The sequence below is a fragment of the Heterocephalus glaber genome, unplaced genomic scaffold, assembly GCF_053883595.1.
Source record: "Heterocephalus glaber isolate CG9 unplaced genomic scaffold, H.glaber_assembly_v1.0 deba00001561, whole genome shotgun sequence".
In the NCBI taxonomy this organism is placed as follows: Eukaryota; Metazoa; Chordata; class Mammalia; order Rodentia; family Bathyergidae; genus Heterocephalus; species Heterocephalus glaber.
The window spans coordinates 3,066,151-3,080,481 of NW_028258349.1; the positions used below are offsets into that span (position 1 = coordinate 3,066,151).

The 14,331-nt window shown below is 37.1% G+C and overlaps 1 protein-coding gene across 1 annotated transcript in view; it reads left to right on the plus strand.

Moving 5' to 3' along the window:
• Positions 1-14,331, plus strand: part of Slamf6 (SLAM family member 6) — a 40,870-nt gene that overhangs the window by 3,471 nt on the left and 23,068 nt on the right. The window lies entirely within an intron of this gene.

Genomic DNA, 14,331 nt, shown 5'->3' on the forward strand with positions numbered 1-14,331 from the left:
AGTTCCAAAAAAAAAAAAAGATACATACGTATTATGAAATAATTACTACAATCAAGTTAAATAACATATCCATCACCTCACATAATAGCACAAATTAAAAATTACTCTTAAACAAAAAGAAAAATATGCTCAGCATCTTACTCCCTGAGATGTATTAAAACAGTTAAATGAACACTATTTTAAGTGATCTCTTGATATCTCTATCCATTAATGCATTTTTAAAGTAAAAATTGGTAGTCTTATATATCCTGTTATATAAACTGCTCTTCATTTAACAGAATGTAGTGGGCACATTTTCAACTCAACAAATTTAGGTCAACATCATGATCTCTTAAGGTTATCATTAATAACTTTTATTCATCTCCCCTGTTAACCTCACAACCCCTTCACCCTCCCCCTATTCCTTTCCTTTTGTCTAGTAAGTCTCCATTCTACTTTCATGTCATCTGTTTTAGATTCTAAATATTAGGGAAGATGTGCAGTACTTGGCTTTCTGAGTTTGGCTTATTTTGCTTAACATGTTGGTCTCCAGTTCCATTCATTTCCTGCAAATTACGTAAGTTTTTTTTGTTTTGTTTTGTTGAGATGGGGTCTTGCTATGTAGTTCAGGCCGGACTTGAACTCACTATGTAGCCCAGACTGGTGTCGAACTTGCTGCTAACCTCCTGCCTTAGCCTCCCGAGTGCTGGGATGACAGGTACGCACCAATATGCCTAGCCAAATGACATAATTTTGTCTTTCACTGTGGCTAAATAATGCTTTATTCTAAATGGATGCATATTGAGGCCATACTCTTAAGTGAAATAAATAGGACACACGTGTAAATACCGAATAGTTTCTCTAGTGTGAGAAACTGAAAGTGTAAATAACGATTAAAATGATTAAAATGAATAATTGGTAATTTGAAATAGGAAAAAAAGGTCCAAAGGGGTAGGGGAAGTGGGAGGGGAAGGAGAAAGGAAAGAAGGGAAAGGAAAAATTATGAGAAAAGGAAAAAAATCGAAACAAAGTCTTTGTAAATAGGGAAGGGTGGAGGGGGTGAAGGGAGGGCAGGGAATGGGGAAAAAATAAGAACCAAGATACATCATGTACAGGTACAAGCACCCAATGATAAATGTAAACTATTGTATACCTCAAATGTACCAATAAAAGAATTTAAGCAAAAAAAATAATAATGCTTTATTGTGTATATATACCATATTTTCTTTACCCATTCATCTGTTGATAGGCACCTAGGCTGGTTCCATATCTTGCCTATTGTAATTGTGCCACAATAAACTTGAATATGCAGCATTCCTATAAAATCTAGAGTATATTTTCTTGGCTGTATAACAAGTTGTGGTACAGCTGTATCATAGGGTAGCTCTATTTTTAGTTTTTTGAGGAAGCACCATACTGATTTCCATAATGGGTGTACTAATTTACATTCCAACCAACAATGTAGAAATATTCTCTTTTCCCCACAACCCTCCAGCATTTGTTGTTGTTTGAGATCTTGATGATAGCCATTCTTTCTGGAGTAAGATGGAATCTTAATGTTGTTTTGATTTATATCTCTAAGGCCAAAGATACTGAACATTTTTTCATGTACTTATTGGCCATTTGTACTTCTTTTTTGGAGAAGTTTCTATTCATTTCAACTGCTCATTCAACCATTATGTAGGTTTTCTCTTCACTTCACTGGTTCTTTCCTTTGCTGTATAAAAGCTTTTTAATTTGATATAATCCCATTTGTTGATTCTTGATGTTATTTCTTGTACAATTAGTGTTCCGTTCAGAAAGTCTTTGCCTATGCCAGTGTCTTCAAGAGTTTTACCTATATTATCTTCCAGCAGATGTTTCTGCTTTTATATCTAGGTCTTTGATCCATTTTTATTTGATTTCAGCATGAGAGGGGGAGAGATGTCATCTAGATATATTCTTCTGCATGTGGATATCCAATTTTCCCACACCATTTGTTAGAGTATCTTTTCTCTAGTTTAGGTTTTTAGTGCCTTTGTCAAAGATCAGATGGCTGAATGTGCCTCGGATTGTTTCTGCATCCTCAATTCTGTTCCATTGACCCATGTGTCAATACCAGTACCATGTTCGTTATTATTTGTGCCAGTACCATGTTTGTTTGTTTGTAACTTGAAATCCAAGATAGTGATGCCTCTGCTTTGCTCATGTTGCTCAGGATTTCTTTGGCTATTCTGGGTCTCTCTGGCTCCATATAAATTTTAGGATTGTTTTTTCTAGTTCCGTGAAGAATTGAAATTCCTTTAAATATATATATACATATTCTTTTTGGTAATACAGCATTTTCACAATATTGATTCTGCCTATCAGAAAAAGGGGATGTCTTTCCATTTGCTGCTGTCTTCTTCAATCTCTTTATTCAGAGTACTATAGTTTTCACTACAGTAGTCTTTCACTTCTTTGTTTAGGTTAATTAATAGGTGTTTAATTTTTTTAAGCTACTATGAATGACTTTCCCTGATTTCATTCTCAGTTGTTTCCTTATTATCGTACACGACCACTACTGATTTTTGTGCATTGATTTTGCATCTTGTCACTTGGCGTAATTTGTTCTACGAGTCTCCAATTTACTGAAATATAAGTTTTCAAAGTAGTTTCTTATAATCCTCTGAAATTTTGGTGGCATCTGTTGTGATTTCAATTTCTTCATTTCTAATTGCATTGATTTGGGCTTTTTCTTTCCTTTTTTTTTTTCTTTTTGATAAGATTGGCTAAGGATTTGTCAATCTTATTTATCCTTTCAAAGAAACTCTGATTCATTGATCCTTTCTGGGTTTTTTGTCTCAATTTTATTAACTTCTTCTCTGATCTTTGTAATTTCTTCTACTAGTTTTGGATTTGGATTGTTCTTGTTTTTCTAGGACCAAGGTCCTAGCATAATTAGATTATTTATTTGGGATCACGCTTTTTTTAAACATATATTTATAGCTATAAACTTCCCTCTTAGAACTGCTTTCTTTGTATCCCATAGATTTTGGTATGTTGTGCTTCCATTGTCATTTGATTATAGAACATTTCTTATTTCTTTTCTGTGTCTTCTGTGATCCACTGATTATTTAATAATAATTAATTTCTATGTATTTGTGTAGTTTCTGTGTTTTTGGTTTTTGGTTGGGTTTTTGTTATTATTTTGTTTGGGGTTTGTGTTTTTTTTCTTTTTTTTTTTTTTTTTGCTGTTGATTTCTAGCGTCATTCCACAAAGATCCAATAGTACCAAGAAATTATTTCAATTTTCTTGTATTTATTTAAGCATGCTTTATGGCTTAAGTTACTGTATGTTTTGGGGAAAGTTCTATGTGCTGCTAAGAAAAATGTATACTCTATTCTGTAGTTGTTGGATGAAATACTCTGAGGTATCTGTTAAGTCTATTTGTTCAATAACATGATTTAACTCTGATAATTCTTTGTTGATATTTTTGTCTGCTTGACCTGTCTAATCTTGAGAGTGGTATATTAAAGTTCCTGCCAGGATTGTATTGTTGGTTGTCTCTTTGGTTATATTCTGTAATTTTTGTTTTACACAACAGAGTGTGCCAATATTTGGTGCATATATATTTTAAATTGTTAGCTCCTACTGTTGAACTGTTCCATTTACCAGTATGTAGTGGTTATCTTTCCTCTTCTGATCAGTTTTGACTTGAAATCTGCTGTGTCTGAAAATAAGATAGCTACACCTACTTGCTAATGGGCTCCAGATGCATGTATCCTTTTCCATCCTTTCATTTTCAATCTATGTGCATTTTTGGAGATGATGTAGGTCTCTTGTAGGAAATATATTGTTGGATTTGTTTTGTGTGCCAATCTGTCAGTCTATTTCTTTTTACTGGGGTGTTAAGACTATTGATAATGAGAGTTATTGGGACCAGGGATTTAGCTCAGTGGTTCTGCTGCTTGCCTTGCAAGCACAAGGTCCTGAGTTCAATCCCCAGTACCAAAAAATAAAATTAAATAAATAATAAATAAAAAGATATTGAGCGTTACTATTGTAAGGTACTTACTGAAACCCATCATTAAATTATTTTTCCAGTACTGGGTCCTTTTTTTTTTCCTTTTGTTTAACTTCTTTCCTAGTTAGATGTATACTTTCCTTTGGATGTTTTGATCCTGGTAACCTCCCTGTCTCTAAGAGTCCCTTAAGTTTTTTCTTCAATGTTGGTTTAGCAGTCATGTATTTCTTTAGAATTTCTTTGTCATGGAAAGTCTTAATCTCTCTGTCAGTTGTAAAGGCTAATTTTGCAGGGTAGAGAAGTCTGGCCTGACAATTGTTTTCTTTTAGGGCTTGAAAAACTTTGCTGTAAGCTCTCCTACCCTTTAAGGTTTGTGCTGAGAAATTCAATTATTCTGGTAGACTTGCCTTTATAGATTACTTGCTTTTTTCTAACAGCTCCTAGTATTCTCTCTTTTTGTTGTCTTTCTGGAATTTTGATTATTATATATCATGGAGAAGTTATTTTCTGGTAGTGCCTATCAGGGTTCCATATGTCTCTTGTACTTGAATATTGAATTCTCCCTCTAGATCTGGAAACTTTTATGTAATATTTCAATGAATAAATTTTTATACCTTTTGAGCCATATTCTAATTTTTCCTTTATTCCTGTAATTCTGAAGTTGAGGTGGGATTTTTCTTTTTCTTTCCTTTTTTTTTCTTTTTTTATCATCTAGCAGCTCCTGGATATAGTTTCCATGGTGTCTTGTCACTTTATGATGTCATTGAGTACATGATCTATTACACCAGTTTTACCTTCAATTTCTGATACTCTGTCCTCATGTTGGTCATATCTACTACCCATGCTTTCCACTGAATTTTTCATATCTTGTATTGCCAGTTGCTTTATTTTCATAATTTCTAATTCTTTACCCAAATATATCTTGCATTGTCTTAACAATTTTATTAGTTAAATCCTTTATCTGCTTAATTGAATCCTCTTTATGCTTACTAAACATCTTTTGAATTTGCTTATATATTTTTTCTTTTATCTCTTCAAACATTTTGTTTTTCAGTTCTTTGCCTGTAACTTCCTCCACTTCAGCACCTGTGAAATCAACTTTTGGGAAGACGGGGTTTTGGAGCAATCTTATTGCTTTGCTTTCTTATGTTTCTATTATTTCTGTGCTGCAGGTTGAAGATCAGTTAAGGTAGTGAACTCTGTCACTACTACAGAGATCTTTTTAGTTAGATTCTATCTCCCTGTGATGTGACCTTGGGTTTGCTTATATTTTAGTGTTTATTCACCTCTTCAACCTACTCAATGTAATAAAGTCAGTCCCAGTCACTGAATTAGGCTGAGATGTAGAGGATAAGGGAAGGCATGAGAACAAAGAAAAGAGATAAAATAGTTCACAAAAAAGGGAATCAAAGAACTGAGAGTAAGGAAAGATATAGGCTTTCTGGTGATGTTTTTATGTCTCGAATGGGGCGAGAGGTTTGAGAGGCTATCTGCAGGGGTAAAGGATAAAAAGAAAAGGTAGGGAAGTATGAATTGGAGACTAGGGGAAGCTGTAAGACCCTCCATACACATTTTTTGGTGGTGGTTACCCTCATATAACCATTAAAGATGTTTTTTAAACTAATGCATTTATTAATTCATATTCTGTTTTACCTATACACACACAACATTGTATATATTATATGTAAATATGTGATATATATTTTATATATTAGATCAAATGAGACTAAGAAAAAAGAGAAAAAGAAAAGTAACATGAAATAAAAATAAAGAAGAGATAACTTTAAAAAGAGAAAAATAATTTTTTAAAATTAAAAACACAGAGATTCCTCTCTAGGCAGGCAGGGTTCCATTAGATTTCAGCTGTGGTCCTGTGGATGCAACTAGCCAAATGTTTTGGGGTTTTTTGTTTTGTTTTGTTTTGTTTTGTTTGCTTAAATTCTTTTATTGGTACATTTTAGGTATACAATATGTTTACATTTATCATTGGGTGCTTGTACCTGGACATGATGTATCTTGTTTCTTACTTTTGCCCAATTACCTGTGCACCCTTCATCCCCTCCACCCTTCCCTATCTACATAGGTTTCATTTCCATTTGTTTTTCTCTTCTCATAATTTTTCCTTTCTATTCTTTCCTTTCCCCATCTCCTCCCACTACCATACCCCTTTGGACCTTTTCCTATTTCAAAGTATCAATTATTAGTTAATAATCCTTTTAATCCTTATTTATACTTTCAGTTTCTCACACTAGAGAAACTATTCGGTATTTACACATGTGTGTCCTATTTATTTCACTTAAGAGTATGACCTCAACATGCATCCATTTAGCTATAAATGACTCTAGTTTCTTGTTCTTTATGGCTGAGTAGTACTCCATTTTATAAAAATAAACCACATCTTCTTTACCCAGTTTCCAGTTGATGGACACTTGGGCTGTTTCCAAGCTTTAGCTATTACAAACTGTGCCGCAATAAACATGGGTGCACATATATCTCTGTGGTATGATTCTTTTAATTCTTTTGGGAAGATACCCAGCAGGGGAATAGCTGGGTCAAATTGGGCCTGCAGCCCTAGTTCTTTGAGGTATCTCCACACTGATTTCCATAGTGGTTGCACCAGTCTGCACTCCCACCAACAATGGAGAAGGGTTCCTTTCTCTCCACATCCCTGCCAGCATTTGTTTTTGGTTGATTTCTTGATAGCAGCCACTCTTTCTGGGGTGAGGTGGACTCTCACTGTTTTTTTCATTTGCATCTCTCAAATGACCAGTGATGTTGAACATTTTTTCATGTTTACTTGCTGCTTTTACTTCTTTGTCTGAGAAATGTCTGTTCATTTCAGATCCCCATTTATGAATTGTGTCTTTGAATTTGGGGGGTCTGATTTTTTTCAGTTCTGTATATATTCTAGATAGTAGCCCTTTGTCTGAGTTATAGCTGCTAAAAAATTTTTCCCACATTGTAAGTTGTCTGTTAGCTCTGTTGGTGGTTTCTCTTGCAGTGCAGAAGATTTTTAATAAGATGAAATCCCAGTTGTTGATTCTTTCTGCTAGTTCCCGTGCTATTGAGGTTTTGTTCATAAAGTCTTTTCCTATGCCAATATCTTCAAGAGTTCTACCTAACTTATCTTCCAGCAAGTATAGTGTTTCTGTTTTAATATTTAGATCTTTAATCCACTTCAATCTTAGTTTAGTGCACGGCGATAGATATGGGTCTAGTTTTAATCTCTGGCAGGTCGAAATCCAGTTTTTCCAACACCATTTATTAAATAGGCTATCTTTCCTCCAATGAGGGTGGTTGGCTCCTTTGTCAAAGATGAGGTGGCTGAGTATGTCTGAAGTTGTTTCTGCATCTTCTAATCTATTCCACTGATCCTCGGGTCTGTTTCTTTGCCAGTAACATGATGTTTTTATCACAGTAGCTTTGTAGTATAGCTTCAAGTTGGGTATTGTGATACCCCCAGCCATGTCTCTGTTGCCCAGAATTGCTTTTGCTATTCTAGGTCTCTTCTGGTTCCAAATGAATTTTTGAATTGTTTTCTCTAGTTCTGTGAAGTATATTGTTGGAATTTCAATTGACTTTGCATTAAATCTATATAGTGGTTTTGGAAGTATGGCCATTTTCACTATATTGGTTCTTCCTACCCAGAAACAAGGGATGTCTTTCCATTTTCTTACATCCTCCTTGATCTCCTTTTTCAGGGTGCTGTAGTTTTCAGTGTAGAGGTCTTTTGCTTCCTTTGTTAGATTGATTTCTAGATATTTCATTTTTTTGGATGCTATTGTAAAAGGAATTGTTTCCCTAATTTCTCTCTCAGTGAGTCGGCAATTTGTGTATAAGAAGGCTATTGTTTTTTGAGTGTTGATATTATATCCAGCTACTCTACTGAATCTGTCAATTAAGTCTAGAAGTCTTTTGGTAGAGTTTTTTGGGTTTTCTATGTAAGTATCATATCATCAGCAAATAATGACAGTTTAACTTCTTCCTTTCCTATCTTTATTCCTTTTGTTTCTTTCTCTTTTCTAATTGCTGTGGCTAATGTTTCCAGAATTATATTGAACAGGAGTGGTGATAGTGGGCATTCTTGTCTTGTTCCTGATTTTAGCTTGAAAGTTTTCAGTTTTGACCATTTAATATGACATTGGCTGTTGGTTTTTCATAGATAGCTGTAATCAGGTTGAGATAAAGACCTTCTATTCCAATTTTCTATAGTGTTTTTATCATGAATGGGTGTTGGATTTTGTCAAATGCCTTTTCTACATCTATTGAGATGATCCTATGGTTTTTGTCCTTGACTCTGTTAATATAGTGTATTACATTTATTGATTTATGAATATTGAACCATCCTTGCATCCCTGGGATAAATCCAACTTGGTCAGGGTGTATGATCTTCTTGATGACACTCTGTATTCTGTTTGCCAGTATCTTGTTGAGGATTTTTGCATCTATGTTCATTAGTGAGATTGGCCTGTAGTTCTCTTTTTGGGTTGGGTCTTTCCCTGGTTTTGGAATCAAAGTAACACTTGCTTCCAGGAATGAATTTGGAAGCCTTGCTTCCCTTTCAATTTCCTTGATGACTTTAAAGAGTAATGGCATTAGTTCTTCTTTAAATGTCTTGTAGAATTCAGCAGTGAAGCCATCAGGACCTGGGCTTTTCTTTGTTGGTAAATAGTTTATTACATTTTCAATTTCACTCACTGTAATTGGAGTGTTTAGAATTTCTATATCTTCTTCATTTAACTTTGGCAAGTCATATGTATCTAGGAATCTGTCCATTTCTTCTGTGTTTTCCATTTTATTAGAGTACAGGTTCTTGAAGTAGGTATTGATGATCCTCTGGATTTCTGCTGGGTCTGTTGTGACATCCCCTTTTTTGTTCTTAATTGCATAGATTTGAGCCTTTTCTTTCCTTATTTTGATAAGGTTGGGTAAAGGTTTATCAATTTTATTTATTTTTTTCAAAAAACCAACTCTTTGATTCATTAATTTTTGTATCATTCTCTTAGTCTCCATTGCATTGATTTCTGCTCTGATCTTTATAATTTCCTCTCTTGTGCAAGCTTTGGGTTTGTTATTCTCTTCTTTTTCTAGGAGTTTGAGGTTCTGCATTAGGTTATTTAGCCAAATGTTTTGACTCTGTCCTATGATCAGAAACTTTCAACTGATTCAGGGTGTGGGGAAATGGCAGAGCAGGACTGCCAAGCACTTAGTCCTCCACAGATTTGCGGGGTGGGGATCCTTATTCCCACCCTCCTTTCCTCAGTGGCAATCTCTGCAATTAAGTCTATACCCTCCACTCCATGTGGTTGGGTGCCATGTGCAACTCCCTCTGGCCCCATTGTTCCTCTCTATCATCTATGTGCCTTTTCTAAAAGTCCTTTATAGGCTTAATTAAATCCTCTTTAAGCTTGCTAAACATCTTGACTCTACTTATTTTTTTTCTTTTATCACTTCAAACATTTTGTTTTTCAGTTCTTTGCCTGTAATGTCCTCTACTTCAGTGCTTGTGAAATCAAATTTTGGGAAGATAGGGGATTAGGGAGCATTCTTGTTGCCTTGCTTTCTCATGTTTGTCATGTGTCTCATAGAATCTCTATTCAGCCTGGAAGTTTAGTGATGTGTGGAACTCAGTGATGGGGGCAGAGAGGGGGGCAGGGAATCAGCAGAGTCTAGGAGTCAGTAAGAGGATGCTCACCCTGGCTCCTGGCTTATCAGTCTTTAGTGTCCAGTGGATTGGAACCCACATGAACACTGAGCACTATGGCATCTGGAAAGCTAGATAACCCACAGGAGAGCAGAGAGCCTTGCAGCAGCAGCTAGAATATCAATGGGAATGTGCTCACAACTCTGGCACTCCTCCAGTATCTCTTCTTCACCCCTGGATCACTCCAATTATAGACACTGCACACTCCTTTCTGTTCCAAAGACCTGTCCATCCCAACTCAATTGCTACCTTCTGATTGATTTTCTGGCCCCCTTAAGTTCTATAATCTGAGGGGTCTCTCTCCTGCAAATATCTTGGTCTCTGAACCCTAGTCCATGCCATAATGTCTTTATAAGCCTGCCTTTCTGTTTGATGACACTTTGTATCAGTAGTCACCATATCTTTTCACCACCTAAAGACACTCAAGAAAGAAGATTTCCAGATCCAGCCTGCCACTCCTGGCCCAGAGGAAGGGGCTTCTGAGCTGCCGTCCACTGCTCCTTGTCCAGAGGAATGGGATTCTGGGCCACCATCCCTCCCGCCACTCCAGGCATAAAGGAAAGGGCTTTGGGGCCACCGTCCCAGAGCTCTCAACCCAGAGGAAAGCGCTTTTGGGCCCCCATCTGCACTGCCCCTCCTGGCCCAGAGGAAGGGGCTTCCAGGCCACCATCCCTCCCACCACTCCTGGCCCCGTCCCACCTCTGCCAGCTCAGAGGAGGTGAGCAGCGTGGGCACCAAGAGTACCCCCCACCCCCCAAGGCAAAATGAGAAGACATGTAAATAAGTCTCAAAACCAGACTTCCAGATCACCTACAGCAACTCCAAAGGGAAATGAGAGGGAAGACTCTGATACTCAACCACCTGGACCCACTGAACTGGCAACAAAAGGGGATCTGGAAAAAATGAAATCAGAAATAATTTCTCAGATAACAGCAGAGATTGTGCTCATAGTGCAAGACATGATTAATAAATCTAGAGAGGAGCTCAGGAACATGATGGAATCCCAACATAGGAAACAAATGGAATCCATAATACAGATGCAAATAGATTTCCAGGACATGAAAAACTCCATTGAAAGTCTACACAGCAGAATGAGCCAATGTGAGGACAGAATTTCAGATATAGAAGATAAGATTGCAATTAATGACCAGGAAAAGAAAAATCGCTTCAAAATTATAAGGGAACAGGAGAAATCAATCCAGCAGCTGCTAGATCATGCAAACAAGAAAAACATAAGACTGATTGGAGTCAAAGAAGAAACAGGAGAGAGTGCAGACAACATAAAAAAACTCTTCACAGAAATAATGGCAGAAAGCTTCCCAAGGAGGGGAAAAGAACTTGACATACAGATAAGTGAGGCATATAGGACTCCAAATAGCCTTGATCAAAAACATTTACACATAGGCATATAATTGTTAAGATTCCAGAAACTCAACAGAAGAACAAAGTTCTAAAAGCAGTTAGAGAAAAGAAACAAATCACATACAAAGGAAAGCCCTCAGAATCACAGCAGACTTCTCAACACAAACCATCAAGGCAAAAAGAGTTTGGAGTAACATATTCCAAGCCCTAAAAGAAAACAGCCTCCAACCCAGATTGATGTACCCGGCAAAACTATCTTTCAAATGGATGGAGAAATAAGATTCTTTCATGACAAAGAGCACCTTAGGAACTTCATGAATACCAAACCAGCACTCCAAAGAATTTTACACAATATCCTAGGAACAGATATTGAGGATCACAACCCCAGGAAGCAAAGCAGAATGAACCCATCTGGCATGACAAGAAATTAAATGTAAAGGGAGAGAACCCAACAAAAAGAAAAGGTCATGGCAATGATAAGTCAATATGTTTCAGTTATAACTATCAATGTTAATGGTCTCAATTCACCAGTCAAAAGAAATAGACTGGAGGTGCGTGGCCATGAAGTTTAAAGCTGCTGGGCTAGGAGGCCAAGGTTGCCCTGCAAAGTAGAGACTCAAAGTTGCGGGGAGGTTGATGCCAAAGTCGTCTCACAGCATTGTGTGTTCTTTGGAGGATTGCAGATTCTACACCTAGGAGACAGATGACTGAAGGAGCCTAGGAGAGACTCCAGATGTTCACTGAGCAAACCCCAACTGCTAGGGGCAGCTTAGCAGATTTATGGAGGAACGACATCTGCAGAGAGAGAAGCTCAGCCAGTCCCAGCACCCAGAAGGAAGCTCCCTGCCTCCATCCCAGGCTCCTAAGGCAGAGAAGGTGAGCCAGTCCCAGAACCCAGAAGGAAGCTCCCCCACCGCCATCCCAGGCTCCTAGGGCAGAGAAGCTCAGCCAGTCCCAGCACCTGGAAGGAAGCTCCCCGCCTCCATCCCAGGCTCCCAGGGCAGTGAAGCTCAGCCAGTCCCAACTCCCAGAAGGAAGCTCCCCTGCTGCCATCCCAGGCTCCTAGGGCAGAGAAGGTGAGCTGGTCCCAGCACCCAGAAGGAAGCTCCCTGCTGCCATCCCAAGCTCCTAGGGCAGAGAAGGTGAGCCGCATGGGCACCAGAAGCACACCCCCCCCGTGGAAATGAGAAGACACATAAACAAGCCTCAAAAACAGACTTCCAGATCACCTACAGCAACCCCAAAGGGAAACCAGATGGAACAATCTGATACTCAACCACCTGGACTCTCTGAACTGGCAACAAAAGAGGATCTGGGAAAAATGAAATCAGAAATAATTACTCAGATAACAGCAAAGATTGGGCTCATGGTGCAAGACATGATTACTAAACCTAGAGAGGATACAGATAAAAAAATAGGGGCTCTGAGGAACATGATGGAAACCCAACATAGGAAACAAATGAAATCCATAAAACAGATGCAAACAGATTTCCAAGAGATTAAAAACTCCATCAAAAGTCTGCACAGCAGAATGAACCAATGTGAGGATAAAATTTCAGACATAGAAGAAAAGAATCCAATTAGTGACCAGGAAAAGAAAAATTGCTTTAAAATTGTAATGGAACACGAGAAATCAACCCAGCAGCTGCTAGACAATGCCAAGAAGAATAACATAAGACTGATTGGAGTCAATGAAGAAAAAGGAGAGAGTGCAGATGACATAAAAAAAATGTTCACAGAAGTGATGGCAGAAAACTTCCCAAGGAGGGGAAAAGAACTTGACATACAGATAAGTGAAGCATATAGGACTCCAAATAGACTTGATCAAAAAAAATCTACACATAGGCATATAATAGTTAGGATTCCAGAAATCCAGCAGAAGAACAAAATTCTACAAGCAGTGAGAGAGAAAAACCAAATCACATACAAAGGAAAGCCCATCAGAATCACAGCAGACTTCTCAGTGCAAACCCTCAAGGCAAGAAGAGCTTGGAGTGATGTATTTCAAGCCCTAAAGGAAAACAGCCTCCAACCCAGATTGATGTACCCTGCAAAACTATCTTTCAAAATGGATGGAGAAATAAGATACTTTCATGATAAAGAGCACCTCAAGAACTTCATTACTACCAAACCAGCACTCCAAAAAATTTTAGACAATACCCTAGGAAAAGACAATGAGGATCACAACCCCAGGAAACCCAGCAGAATGAATCCATTGGGTGGGACAAATTAAACGCAAAGGGGGAGAATCCAAAAAAAAGAAAAAGTTATGACAAGGCTTTTAAAACTTTTAACTTCATCTCCCTAATGAGTGTATAATTCAATCTTATTATTGTACTGATTAGTATTTTTCTGATTCTAGAGTTGCACACCATTCCTTGTGCTATACTGGCTATCATCTTCTTATGTCTACATTTATTTGGGTTGTCTATTAATGAGCTCTAAGAATTCTTTATATATTCTGGTCATAGGTTATATGCATGGTAAATGTGGTCTGTTTAAGGACTACTTTTCATTTTAATGATGTCATTTAAAGTTCTAGATTTTGATGGAATCTCATTTATCAATTTTTTCTTTTATACATCATGTTTTTTGTATCCTAGGTAGTTCTTGCCTACCCTGAATTCATAAACATTTTCCCTTATAATTTCTTCTTAAAGTTTTATACTTTTAGGCTTTCATATTTAGGTTCATAGATTCCTTCAAGTTATTTTCATGTATGGAAATAAAGGGTTGAGGTTAAATTTTTATATATAGATACCAGGTGTTCTAGCGCCGTTTGCTGAAAACACTATCTCTTCCTTGGCTCTTGAACTGAGTTTATATTCTATAAAATGCTAAGGTTAAATAATCTTTCAAAACTCAGTGGACCATATATGTGTGGTTCTATTTCTAGATTCTCTGTTTTATTCAAATGATCTATATGTCTTTCCTTACACCAACACTGCCTTGATTACTGTAGCTTTAGAAGAAGTGTTAAAATTACGTACTAAACGTTTTGCAACACTGTTTTGGTTTTAACTTTTCTAGGTCCTTTGTACTCCTACATAACTTTTAAATTTTAATATCCAATTCTTCATTTATAGCAAGTACACACAGACCTGAATTTTCATATATACCTTGTGTTTTCTAATCCTGCTAAATTCAAGTTCAAGTTCTGAGGCTCCTAGAGATTTCTTAGTATTTTCTCTGTAGATGATCATTTCATCTACATATAAAGATTTTGCTTCTGCCATGCCAATCCTATCCTAGTTGTGTCATTTTATTGCCAGACTATTTTGGTGGGGCCTAGGTTTCAAA